Source organism: Ceratotherium simum, chromosome 24, assembly GCF_057802395.1.
Source record: "Ceratotherium simum simum isolate JZ-2026a chromosome 24, ASM5780239v1, whole genome shotgun sequence".
Classification (NCBI taxonomy): Eukaryota; Metazoa; Chordata; class Mammalia; order Perissodactyla; family Rhinocerotidae; genus Ceratotherium; species Ceratotherium simum.
Genome location: NC_141923.1, coordinates 25,702,070 through 25,715,407, shown reverse-complemented (window position 1 = coordinate 25,715,407; position 13,338 = coordinate 25,702,070).

Here is a 13,338-nt window from a genome sequence, read left to right as displayed (position 1 = left end):
ACTCCCTCTCAGAGAGAGAGAGAAAAAGAAAAGGAGAGAGAAAGATTCTGGAATTTAAACCTTCCCAAAGAGGAAACATACCCAGCAAACTCAGTTGATTAAACATCAAACAAACAAACAGATCCCAAATCTTCTGTTCAACGGGAAAGGTAAGATTTGCGGGGAAAGGAAGGCAGGCAGGATGTGAAACAACTCAAGGTTCTTGTTCGTTCTGGGAAGAGGTTGCTCCTGAGAGGGTAGAAGTTTTCAGTTGGGAGCAAGCAACCTAGATTTTTTTTTTTTTGAACGCTGGATCCGAGAGCCTCGGCTGACCGTGGGAATGGCTTTTCAACTGCCTTTTTTTTCCTTCAATTTCTCCTGGAAGTTGAGTCCTTTTGCTCCAGATGTTGGAAAACTCAGAGAATGTTTTATCATTTTTTTTTTAATACTTTCTCCTATTTGCTTGGATCATTAGTCTGAGCTGATGTGTGCCCATCATTTCATTTTGGGCAGGATACTTTTTTGGCATTTTGTCACCACTTTTCCCCTCATTATTATTTTTTTTCTGGGGAAGGGGCTGGTTCGAATGAGAAAGAGAAGAAGAGACGCTCTGAGGATCACAAGAAGACAAAATTGAATTGAGACAGGGATTTCCCTAGCTGTTGAGGAATTTAGGTGTGTGTGTATGTGTGTACGAGTGTGTTTGAGTGTGATTTCTTTTTTTTTGGAGGGGGTGTGAAGAGGTGGTTCTTGAGTCTGAAGATTCAGCTTTGGACTCCTGCTATCTCGTTATGAAGGTGGGCACACTCAGAGAAGGTGAAAAGGGAGTGTATGCGAGTGTGTGTGTGTGTGTGTGTGCGCGTGTGCGCTCCTGTTTGGATCCGTTACAAGGGAATCTTCCTCTTCTTCCTTCCATTTGTTTATATTAATGATTTAGTAGCAGGCTTGCTTGAAAACTTCCACTCTGTGTAAGCACTGTGGGTTTTGCAAGCTCTCAGTGACCTTAAAGGCTGGTTCGATGTATTTTTTTTCAAGGCATTGTGTTGTACCCGGAGTTTCGGCTCTTTCCCTCTCTCTTTTTTAACCACAAAACTTAACTGCTTTAGAAACATCATCCTGATGACAAGGAAAAAAATCTGTCCCCCCCACCCCCCATCCCTTCCTAGGCCAGTGATGTAATACCAACCTATGGGCTCGGCTGCTTTGCAGGTGACTTATCCTGTGATTACTTGTTAAAAAAAACAAATTTCTCCCTTCCTCCATTAAATGCCTTCCTCTTTTGATCTGGATGTAGAAATATCGTCATGCAGTGAGAAAATTATATTTTTGCTAACCATTATTGGGGTTTAGGTAAAGTAGGATTTCTCTCCCCTGATCATTATTTAAAAAAAAAAAATTTTAATGCAAAGGTCAGAGATCATCCAGAGCTAGCCTAGGATGGAGCAAGAGACAGTCAGACCAAATAGGAGAACTAGAAGAGCAGAGCTGTCCTCTCTCCGCTTCCTTCGGTCATTCCCGCTTGAGGAGATAGTTTTCTTTTACCACCAAAATCCACCCAGACCTTCTTAATTCTTTCTCTGCCCTGGGTCCTGTGGATGGCCCTGGGAGAGAGAGGGGCACTCTTTGTCACACCTGGAGGACGGTGTAGTTTCGGGGGTCAGATGACCGTTTGCCTTTGTGATGAAGGTTCCCATGGAAATTTGAACTCCCAGTGCGCTGGGTGACTCCGTACTCCGGATAGTCTATCTGGGGGCACCTGGAGGTTAGGTCTGGGGAGCCTGAAGAACTAGCCCTTCATGAATTTGCTGTTCTGGGTAGAGCCTCCCTTCATCATTCAAGGGCTTCTGCATCGCCTTTCAAGTTAAAATGGTCCCGCTGGTTATGATGGGCAAGTTTACCTAAGGGCTACTGGGTATGTGGCAGAAGGAAGCGGGGGAGAGAGACATAGCAAGGCTGGTATTTTTTTTTTTAATCTTCTGGCTTAATCTGCCTAAGTCATATTGGGGCAAACAATATTTCAGACGGGTGCTGGCTGTGCAGAGATATTCCTATTGTTTGAATTTTTTTTTTTTTTTTTTTGGTTGGGGAGTGGAAAGTAAGGACTCTTGGCCCATTTTCTGCAGCCCGGGGTTCATCCTGCGAGCCAGTCTTCCTTCTGGAAGAGGGGAAAAAGGCTGGATGCTGGAAGTTCGCTATTAAAGTGAGCAACAGGGCTGGGTTAATTTTTGTTAAGACAACCAGACTGTGCGAATGCCCTTTTCTAGAGCTTTCCGGCCCTTTCTAGTGAAATAATAATTTTAAAAAATTGCTTCTTAAGATGAGGGGGCCAGAAATCAAAGGGATTCTAGATTTTGAGAGATCAACTACGTCTCTGCTTCTCTGGTAGCTCCCTAGTATTCATTATTGGGGGTTTGACGGGGGTCTGGCCTCCTTTTCTGTTGATTTCTTTTTAATGCTGCGTTTCTACTGAATATGTTGATGATTTGCTGCTTATATAAGGGAAGGGATGTATCGAGGTGGATTGATGCTTGGGGTTTTGAGATCGGCTGCTGAGATTGGGTGGCGGTTGGTGTGTTTGTCGATGTTCATGGTAGGAAGGTCTTTTCTTTTGGGTGGTGGGGGACAAGGGGATGGTTGGAAAATGGTACATGAGATGCTACAGCAAATGGGGACATGAGGGGAGACGGAGGCGAGGTTGGAAGTCACCGGTTTGCAGGATATCTGTCCTGCATCCCCCTTTCTCTCGCTCCATGGGAAAAAAAAATCCATTATCTCTAAAAACACATTATTCTTCAATTGGCCTTTCAGAGAAAAAAAGAGAGGGAGAGGAGGGGTTAATTTGGTGAGGGGGCTTGGTTGTAATTAGCCCACTGCTGCAAAACTGAGATACAGAAATCCATCCGCACCAGCTTTGGGGGCACAGAGAGGCAGCGGAGAGATGGGGGTCGGGTTGTCAGTCTTGGATGAACAGGGGAGCGGTGGGGTTGGCGTTTGGGTATTGTGTGTGTTTGCGTCTCTGTGTGCGTGCAATTTTTTCCACCCCACCACCAATCTCCCCCTGCGTCCTCCCCCAATTCTGCCATGCTCTTGCCTTCTATTTCCACATACCCCTCTCCCCTATCCCATTCCCCCTCTCCCCCTTTCCTCTAGCCCTTTCCATCTCGATGAGAAAATTCTGATTCTGATGGCTCTGCGGCTCTTTTTTTTTTTTTTTTTTTTGCAACACAACAGTGGTGCGATGGCCTTTCCTACATGCCACACGGATGCAGCCTTCTGATAGGAGGACTAAGTCGGCACATCTACACAGGCACTTGCACACGCTCTTGCACACGCATTCTCTCTCACACGTACACAGGCGACCAAGGGCTCCATTTCGTTTAGTTTTGTTCCCCTCCACGGCTCTCCGCACCCCTACCTCTAGCATGGCTCCTTTCCACCCATCTTCATACGGGGAATGCAGTAACGTTATCCATGTCTTCTCCCCGTGCCGCTCTCTTCTTTCTTCTCACCATTATTCTTTGCCGAAAGCTGTGGTGTGTCGCAGTTCATGGGATTAGCATGTTGGAGAGTCTTTGGGGGAGGGGACCTCATGAGAAGGGGACTGAATGGGGTAGATGACATTAATGATTTTTTGTGTGTGTGCCAAATAAGCACCCAGTGATAATGATCCAATTTAACCATCCGTGTAATATATGTTTGCGGCACATCGGAGCAAGGTTACACGGGGAAAGCCGAGTCTGGACTGGGTTACCTCTGGGGAAATGCGATGCCTGGACAGTAGAGACCCCCCTGCCCCCCAATATACCTTCTCACACACACAGCCAACACACACAGCTCTGCTCAGTGGGCTGTGTCAAGCCAGAGGGCACTGCAGAATATCTCAGAGTTGTCGTGGTTCGTTGGGAGGATGGAGTGATGTCTTTGTCCTACCCTGCTCTCGCTCTAGGGATGTCGTCTGGTCTTGAAATTCTTGGTGGCCTTTGTGTTGTCTTTTGGGTGGGGGCTGGAGGGGTGTTTGTGTTTTGTCAAAGCCGATGTGCCTCCAATTGGACAACATGGTATTGTCAACACTGTGCATGCAGTTCAAGCAGGGGGCTGCCTGCCTGTTGGTGCTGTGTGAGTGTATTTGTTAGACATGTATGTGTGACTGGCTCTAGAGAGGTGTGGGGGTGACAGGGAAGGGAAGCTTACTTCCCCGCACCTGTTGGGGAGGAAGGCAAAAAGCGGAGGTGTTTAGTGGGGAGAGAGGGCAATGGAGTTTTCAAGGTAGCTGAGAAGAGGGTGGAGGGGAGAAATCGCTCCTGTCTCCAGTGGGAAGCCTCGTGTGAAATCTCCGCTTCCCCCATCAAGCCCGTGGGCGGGTGTGCTCGTGGATGACTGGTGGGTGGATGCAGACTGAAGGGGGAGAAGGTGGGCGAAGTTGAGGGTTTTCCCTGCCACCTCGGGAGCCCTGGGCAGAGCGCGGGGGACAGCCCTACTCTCCCCAGCATCCACCACCCTTGGGCGGCTCGGCCTTGTTAGAGGCAGCAGCCCCAAGGAGCTGAAATCGCAGTTGGCTGGGATAACAGCCCCGAGCCCCAGTGCTCTCCTGGGCTCTCGCTGCCTTAACTACCAGGCGCCATTTTCCCTGATCCTTTGGCTAAAGGTGTGTCCCTCTTTATTAGCAATTATAAATGAAATTGGAAAATATTTTGCCTAAAAGAAAAAAAAATCCTCCGAGCAAAATGCTGATTGTCCTGTGTGTATGATGTCTCTCTCTCTTTCTGGGGCTGACCTTGAGGAGTTAGGGAGAAAGGGTTACGTCATTGCCAGATAAAGGGTAGAAGTGGGGAGCAGCAGGCCTCAGGGGCAAATTTTTGTGCCAAACACAGAAACTAGAATGCTCTTGGGATCCTGCGGCCGTGTTCTCCTTACTTGACCCTTGTGTGTGGATGGGAGACTTGCAAAAGTGGACGCGTCCCTTCTGCAGCTCGCCACCTAGAAATGCGCCGGCCCGGTGTGTCTGTTCCCTCTGTGGTCAGGCCCCGTCTCCCCCAAGCACGCACCTGCTTGGGGAACAGCCAGCCACGCGGCAGCTCTGACCCTTGAGGGCCAGCCCCGGCTGATCTGCAGATGACAAAGTGCGGCTGTGTGGCTGGGCCAGCCACAGGTGGCAGTACTGGGCTTGGCTGGGACTGTGTGTGGGGTGGCTACCAGCCCCTTCCTGGAGGTCTCTGCTCAGGTAATGCCTCCTCAGAGGGGCCTCTCCTGCCTGGCTTTCTAAAATAGCCCCCTCACCCCAACCCCTGGCCACTTTCCAGTCCATTACTCTGCCTTTCATTCTGATCGGCTAGTCACTGCCTAATACTACATTGTATGTCGAAGTGTTCAGGTGATCTTGTCTGTCCATCTCTGGAAGGCAAGCTCAAAGAGGTGGGGGACTTTGTCTGTTTTTGTCCACTGCAGTGTTCCCAGTGCCTAGGACGTTTCCTGGCACATAGGAGGTGCTCAGCAAATGTTTGCTGGTTGCAGGAAAGGACCATATGGGATTGGTGTTGGGGTTCTCTTTCCTTCTCTCGCACCTTGAGGCCTGTCTTCTGGGAGAGCTGAGCTTTGCCTCTGGCTGTCTGATCCCTGGCTGCAAGTCCCAGATCTGCTGGAGGAATTGCAAAGTGCTCAACTTCCTAGTTCTGTAGGAAGGTCTTCTCCATGCCGGGCTCAGAGTGACTCTGCGTCTTTCACAGTCCCTCTAATGTTAGTAATTATTATCATCATCGTAGTGGTAACAGTGATATAGCTACCATTTTTGAGATATTTAATACACACCAAGTTCTGTATCAAGTTTTTTTTTTTTTTTTTTTTTACCTTCAGTAGCTCATTTAATTTTCCAAACAACTCGCTGCAGTATACTCTTATTACTGGCCTTTGACAGAGGAGGAGACTGAGACTTAGACTTACATAAAGTAATCTAGTAAAACAGCAGATCAAGGGTTTGAACTCAGATCTGTCTTATGCCAGAGCTCAAGTTCATGACCCTTATTTTTATACTGTTAGCGGTAAAAGGGCAATGAGCCATCATCTCATTCAGTGCCCTCAAATACGGGATGGGAAAACTGAGGCCTACAGAGATTAAATGGCTTGTCCAAAGTCCTATGCCTGATTTGATCCAGAGACAAAGCCGGCATCCGGGTTTCCTGGCTGCCCAGTTAGTGTTCTTTCTACACCGTCATGTTGCCTTGTGGGATGTGGGCTCTCTCTCAAAGGGGGTTGTGCTCATGGCTGCCTAAGGTCCCCTCTTAGTTCTCCTTCTTCCTTGGTCAGAGGGGAGTGGGATTTTGGTGAGGTGGGTGAGAGTAGGTGCTACTCTAATGAGGGCAGACTTGACTCCTGCAGAGCTGGAGGGAGACTGGAGGAGGACTGGTGGGCTATAACCCAAGGTCACTGGAGTCGCTGAGTGCTGAGGAGCACTCTGAATGTGCTGGAGGAAGAGATCCCAGTGGGGTGCTCCAGGTTCTCAATCCCATGTAACGCTCCCCTCTAGATTCTTCCTAGATGCAGCAGGGGCTCCGTTCAGAGATCCAAGCAGCTGGTGTCTGGATCCTGATGACCTAGGAGCTTGGATGCTTCTCCCAGATTGACTTAGCCCTTGTTTCTCAAGAAAGGGAGGTGTGGGCCCAGACGCTGGCCTCAATGTGTTTCATTTCTGTTTCCAGAGGCTGGCTAGGGAGCGGGATGTCATGAAATGTAGGTGAAGGGCTCCTTGGGTTGGCCTTGACCTTGAATCAGGAGGGGTTAGACATCTTAGCAAAGCTTATGTGTGTTTTGTGGGGGTCAGGGTGGTGGGGGAAGGAGGATAGAGTAAAGTGGATTCCGGGAACCGAGGAAGCCTTACTTTTGCCAGGACCTTGAGACAGGGCATGATGCCGTTTCTGTGTGACCTTGAGGTGGGGTGACCAGATGCCCTGGTTTGTAGAGACAGTTCCCATTGAGGCCTTCATTCTAGTGTAATTATTAACTCTCAAAAGTGTCCTTGTTTGGATGATAAAATATATGATCACCCTTCTTTGAGATGCCATCACCCACTTTCTGTTAATGGGTAGGGAGAGGAGAGGGGCATGATAGAGACGGAAATCTAATTTTAGGGCAAGAAGGTGGCTGGGAGTAGAGCCGTCCCCAGAGAGCTGCCACTTGTCCCCCATTTCTAAAGGATTAAGACCTGAATCCTCTGACTAGTCTTACTACCAGCATGACTACTAATACTAACCTAACTATTCCTATTACAACTCCTTTACTAGTCAACATCCGAGTCCTGACTATGTGTCAGACACTATGCTAAGTACTTGACATGCATTATCTCACTTAATCTTCCCATAACCCTGTGAGGTAGGTACGATTATCCTCTCTGTCTTACAGAAAAGAAACTGAGGCCTAAGGAGGCTAAATAATACGTCCAAGGTCATGCAGGTAGGAAGTGGTGAGGTCATGATTCAAACTCAGTGGACCTGGTTCTGGAGCCTCTGGTCCTAACTACCGTGTCACACCACCTCTGTGGGCCTGTCCTCTGGTCCCCCAGTCTGGGAACTTGACACTGAGAGCTGACCCACTTGCTGGGCAATCTGGCTCACAACTCTGGGACCCACTGAAGATGTTGCTGCCAGTCACAGGCATGCTAGGCTTAGGGAGAAGAAGCTGCTGGCTCAACAGTGGTGCTGCTGGTTGTCTTTTTGCTGGCACCTTGGACACCCTGTTTCCCATGGTATCTCTGTTACCTTCTTCTCTGCTTCAGGTTCCTTATCAGAAGAGGGAGTTTAGGTTGTTTGGAATGGTGGTGGGTGGGCAGAAGGCAGAGAACCTGAAACCTATCTATCTATGCTTTGCTCTGTGGCCCTGATCCCTGATGGGCCCATGCTGCCCATGGCCCTTACAATAGGGCCTGGCCCTCAGTGGGAGACTCCAGCGAATGGACAGTCATCTAGCGCCTGCCATTAGCAGAGCATCGTGTTTTGCCATATTTCCTGTAGATGGGTAGTGTCCTCATTTGTCTAACAAAGACACCGATGGTCAGAGTTTAAATAGCTTGTCTAGGATCACACAGTGAGAAGTAGCAGACCTTAAATCCAAGCTTGTGTCTGACTTCAGAATTCATGTTGTTTCTGAGTCCTTGCACTGCCCTTCACCCTGAACCCTGGAGAAGACAGGGCAGGAGTGGGAGCATCTAAAATGGGAGTTAGAAGAAGTTGTTCCCCAGGGGGAGGTCTTCAGATCAGCTCCTGAGGTCTGAGGGCTGGAGAGAGCGTCTGGGGCTCGTTACCCTGGCCAGCCACCTCTGGGCCTCCTCCCCTCCTCCAGCCAGCGCAAGACAGCTTATGACCTCTCAGTTGGACGAGTGCTGGTTCTGGTCTGGAGAAGAGGGGGAGATGGGCCCATTCACAGTTTCACAGGTTGAGGCTGAGGGCTTCCAGAAGGAGGTGCCTCTTTCCTCCAAGGAGCAGTGACTGACAAATTCCTCCTCCTTCCCCCTGTGTCTGTGTCATAGGGTCAAGGGTAAGAAAGGATGGGTGGTCTCTCTGCCTGGAGACAGGGAGGGAGGATACACAGAGGGAGAAAGCTGGGATCCCCCTGGCTGGAGGACTCCAGGGAGAAAGGGGGAAGTTTATCTTGGTTGAGAGCCAGGGAACATGAGAAGAGCATTTTTCTGACTGAGGGGATGGTCTGTGGCCCCCAAGTGAGCTGCGTTAGCTTCATTGCAGTCCCATTGAAGACTGTGTTTATTTTTCCAATAATGTGTTAATTAAACATCGATTTCCAGGGGGAGGAAAGGGAATTGGATTGCCAGAGCTAAATGGAGTGAGGAGGATGGGGAGCTGCTGAGAGGGGCCCTAAGCTGGAGTCAGCATTCTTCAGCATCACCCCAGGAGGGGCGAGGAGGAGGTGGGGCTGCCTCTTCCCCTGGCTCCAAATTTGGAATTGCCAACTCCCTATGAACCTTCAGGAGGCATCTTTTCTACCCATTGGCTGCCAGGGCGGATGCAGAGGGCTTTGCTGAACCTCAATTCAAGGGGGAGAAACAATTGTTCCTCGCCTTCCCTAGCATCTTTGGTTTGTTGAGACACCCTGTGCCGGACTTTGTGTTGGCATTCTACAACGGTTAGCTTGTTGGCTTTTAAAATAAACATGGGGGTAGTGCTTTTATATCCCCACTTGGGAGATGAGGAAACTGAGGCTCAAAGAAGTTAAGTAGCAAGTTCAAGAGCAAAGAGCTGGCAACGTTTGGCAAGAAAAGGGGCCCTAGAGGAGTAGAAAGTATGTGAGGTTGGCAGAACAGCTGCCAAGGGTCCAAGCCCCTTTAAAGGAATAAAGGAAAAGAATGAAGCATCTAATAAGCAACAGAAAGAACTGGTTGGGATTTTATCATCGGCTAAAATGGATTGAGCTTTTGTTATATTGCCAGCAACATGTTAACTGCTTTGCATGTAAAACTGTAAGGATTCAGTGAATAAGTGTTGGGGAAAGTTATTCCCATTTTACAGATGAGGAAAGTTGGGCTTGGGGAGGTTGACGAACTTGCCTGAGGTTGCAGAGTTGGTAAATGGTGGAGCTGGGATAAAACTTCAGTAAAGAGGACTTGGGGACCTCTTTACATCTGTGTTCTGTTCTTCCATACACACTGAGGGCGTAGATGCTGCTCAGCAAGCCACCTATAATTTCTAGGAGATAAAGACTTGGGGCTTTCAGGATGGGTCCTCTGACCAGATTCTGTGCCCCAGAAATCTCAGGGTCTTACAGCGCGAACCCCACTGTCCCTTCCTTTCTCAGTGCACGGCAGCTCAGGCTGAGCCTCTGTTCTGGGGCTACTTGTGGTGGTTGGAGCCTGCACGTGGGGGCTGGGAGCTGGGGGGTGAGGTAAGCTAGAGCAGCAGTTTTCAAACTTTGCTGCGTGTCAGAATCACCATATTAAAACCCCCAGCCCATGCTGTGCTTCATACCAATTCAATCAGAATCTTTAGGGGTGAGACCCTGGCATCGGGATATTTTCAAGCTCCCCAGGTGCTTCTACCAGGCTTGCAAACCAGTGGTTCAGAATAGCCTCTGCTGCAAAGCAGGTGTTGGCAGGCTAGAGCAGCTTCTGTTTCCAGAGTCAGGTTAGAAGTGTGGAGGTAATTGGTTATACACACCGGTATCCAGGGGGGCAATGCTTATATTGATCAGTTTCCTTCTCATTAGAATAACAGCTTTTAGACTGTGATATGCATCAAAATGTCTGGGAGCTCTTACAAAATGCATGTCCTCCAGCCCCACTGCAGATCTGATTTAGGTGTTCTGGGGTGGGGCCTGAGGCTCTGCATTAAAAACGAGTACTTTCTGTGGCTGAGTGAGGTCATGAGATCCAGGGCCAGCCCCAGCGCCCCCTTTGCTCCATGCACTTATGTGTGAAGTCCTCTCTTTTTAGAAGGAGAAAGAGTGAGGACAGGGACTGCCGTGGTCACCTGTCGCTGTGTAAGGTTTGGCCTCCTTTGCTCAGGACCAGCTGTCCACTTGTGACACAGGATGGCGGTCCGCCTGGCCTGGCTCCCTGCTGCCCACTCCAGGGCCTTGTTTGGTGCCCTGTGTGCGGGCAGCCCTGAGGGACGAGAATGTGATCCCAACCTGGAAATTCAGCAGGCTCCCTTCTCAGGTTTAAAAACATCAGAGTAAATCTCTGTACGACTTGAGTGTTCGGAAGTCTGTCAGCAGCAGCCATCCTGAGTCTTCCCCGGGGATGGGCGAAACAGCTTCTCTGGGGCTCATTTTCAACTTTTCTTCCAAAGCTGTCAAAAAATAGAAAATAGTTGGAGACTCTCAGAGCTGGAAGGGACCTTGGTGATCATCCATGCCAACACTAATATTATATTCATTTATTTGTGCATTTATTCATCCAACAGATATTTATTAAACATCTACTATATCCAAGCATTGCACCAGGTGCTGGGAACACAGCCACAATCCAGAGAGACACGTGGTTTATTCTTTGTGGAACTTAAACTTGGGTGATGGGGCAAATATTAACACAAAGAAATATGTAATTTTAAGTTATGATGAGTGCTCTGAAGGAAAAGTACTGGGGGCTCTGAGAATTATAGAGACCTAATTTAGGATGCCAGGGTCAGGAGGAAAGTGAGAGCTAAAATTGATCCAGTGCTCACTATTTGCAGGCCCACATGTATCACCTCACTTAATCCTCACATTGATCTTGGAGGGGGTACTGTTATCTCGTTGCCTTGTTACAGATGAGGAAACTGAGGCACAGAGAGGTGCCCACGCTGGGACTAACACTGAGGTCTCTCTGACCCTCCTACCCCCCTAACATCCCACCTCAGGGTAGAAGGTGGCTTGGAAGAACTGGTATTTGTTCTGAGAGCTGAAGGATGGGGTGGGGGTGAGGAAAAACCAGAGGAGTTAAGAAAATGCTGACAATCCTGGCCACAAATGGAACTCTTAGATACCAAGCATTGTGCGAAATGCCTTACCAAAATTATCTCACCGAATCCCCAAAACAACTAGGAAACGTAGGAATTCTTATCCCCTTTTTGCAGGTGAGGAAACCAAGGCTTTGAGAGGTGAAGTTCACAGGTGGTGGACACTGTGAATCCTGCCCTGACCTCACCTGTTGGGCAGAGCTATTCACGAAGAGTGGGTGACAAGGGGGTTCCCCCAGAGCCCACAGGCCTGCTTGTTCTGGGGCAGGAAAACCAGAGGAAGGACAAAGGACGTCTCTGGGGCATGGCTGCCCCTCTGTGCTGTGAGCAATCACCATTTTTCTTCCTTCTGGCAAGAGCCACCGGGCCAGCCTTCTAGGTCTGTTGGCCGAGGAGCCCATAGCAAATGCTTACCCTCTGTCCCCTCTTCCCTCCCCCACCTTTGAGCTCTACCTGTTGCTAATGAGTGAGATGCTTGTCACCTGCAGTTCTGTCCCTCCTCCTCTGCCTCCCTGCATACCCTCCCTGCATGTTCACCTGTGGTCACCTCTGCCCTCGAGTTTTGTGGTCCCCTGGCCCATCTTGAGCTGATCTGCACTGAGCAGATGTGAATCAAGGTGGGAAGGATGGGAACCCAGGTCATGGACTTGGTCTAGAGCCATGAGAGAAAGGCAGGGAGATGTGGGAAGAGAAAGGAGATGTGTTAATGGGGCACTGATAAAATATTAAATTCCTGAAAAGTTTGCCAGGACATGAGAGTTCATTTCTTCAACATCCTCTTCCTGACCTGCAGGTGAGCGTATCTGCACATGTAGACAAGTGCCTCATGAGATGGAGGCTTCTCCGTGCCTGGCCTCTCTTCCAGGGTTGACAGGATGGTTCTGGCAAGAAGGGGATGCCAGAGGTGGGCAGACCACTTTTCTCCAGGTCTTGGAGTAATGGGGGCTGCCTCAATGCTGGGATCTGACTCTGATGAGGCTAACACTTGAAGGCAATCACTTGACTCTCCAGATTCCTGGAATCAAGACAGAAAAGTGAAGGCAGGGAAGCTTTCTCCGAGAAGGGGTGCGATGTGTGGGATGTAAGAAGGTTGGCTTGTGTGTGGGTTGTGGAGTTTGGATGACAGTCACTCTTTCTTTTTTTGTATGTGTGGTTATTTTTTTTACAACAGCTAACTCCTTATAAAAGTGACTTAAAGATTTTCTTATTACCAAATAATATATGTTCATTATAGAACATTTAGAAAATACTGGAAAAAAAATACGAAGAAAAAGTCACCTGTTAGTCTCCTCTCCAGGAATAACCCATGGGAAAATTTTGGTATCTATCTTTCCAGCTTAATTCCTAAGCATCCACAATCGGGGAGTGCTCTTTTGTTTTTAAAGGAGTTCATTCAGTCATTTAACAAGCACTAATTGAGTGACCACTCTGTGCCAGGCACTGAAATCACATTTTGGAAGCTGTCACACTAGCTGGATTTTTCACTTAAAGATGCATCATGAGCATTTTTCCACAACAGCCACTTGTGCAGTTGAGCTTCCAGATTTAGATTTTGGGAGTAATGAGGCAGTTGGCAAATTTTGGCATCCTAGGTCTTATGTCTTAAGAAGGAAGGGAGGATTGCTGAGCCTCTCTCTCCTTGGCACCTAAGCCAGGTGTCATGCTAGACTCCTTGGGAGAAGATGTGTCCCTTTACCTAGTAAATAAGGAAGGGACAGAAGAAGGTTTGGAGGGTGGGAAAAACTCTAACCCTTTATTTAGTGATAGAGTCTTGGATTTCTCCAAGTGAGTGGTTTGGAAAGGAGAGATTCCATTCTCCTATACAGAATCCTAGCATCTTAGAGAGTGTGTGGAACACAGAGCATGGCTAGTTCACCTTCTTCAATGTAGTGATGAGGGCTGGGAGCAGTTAGATGACTTTCCC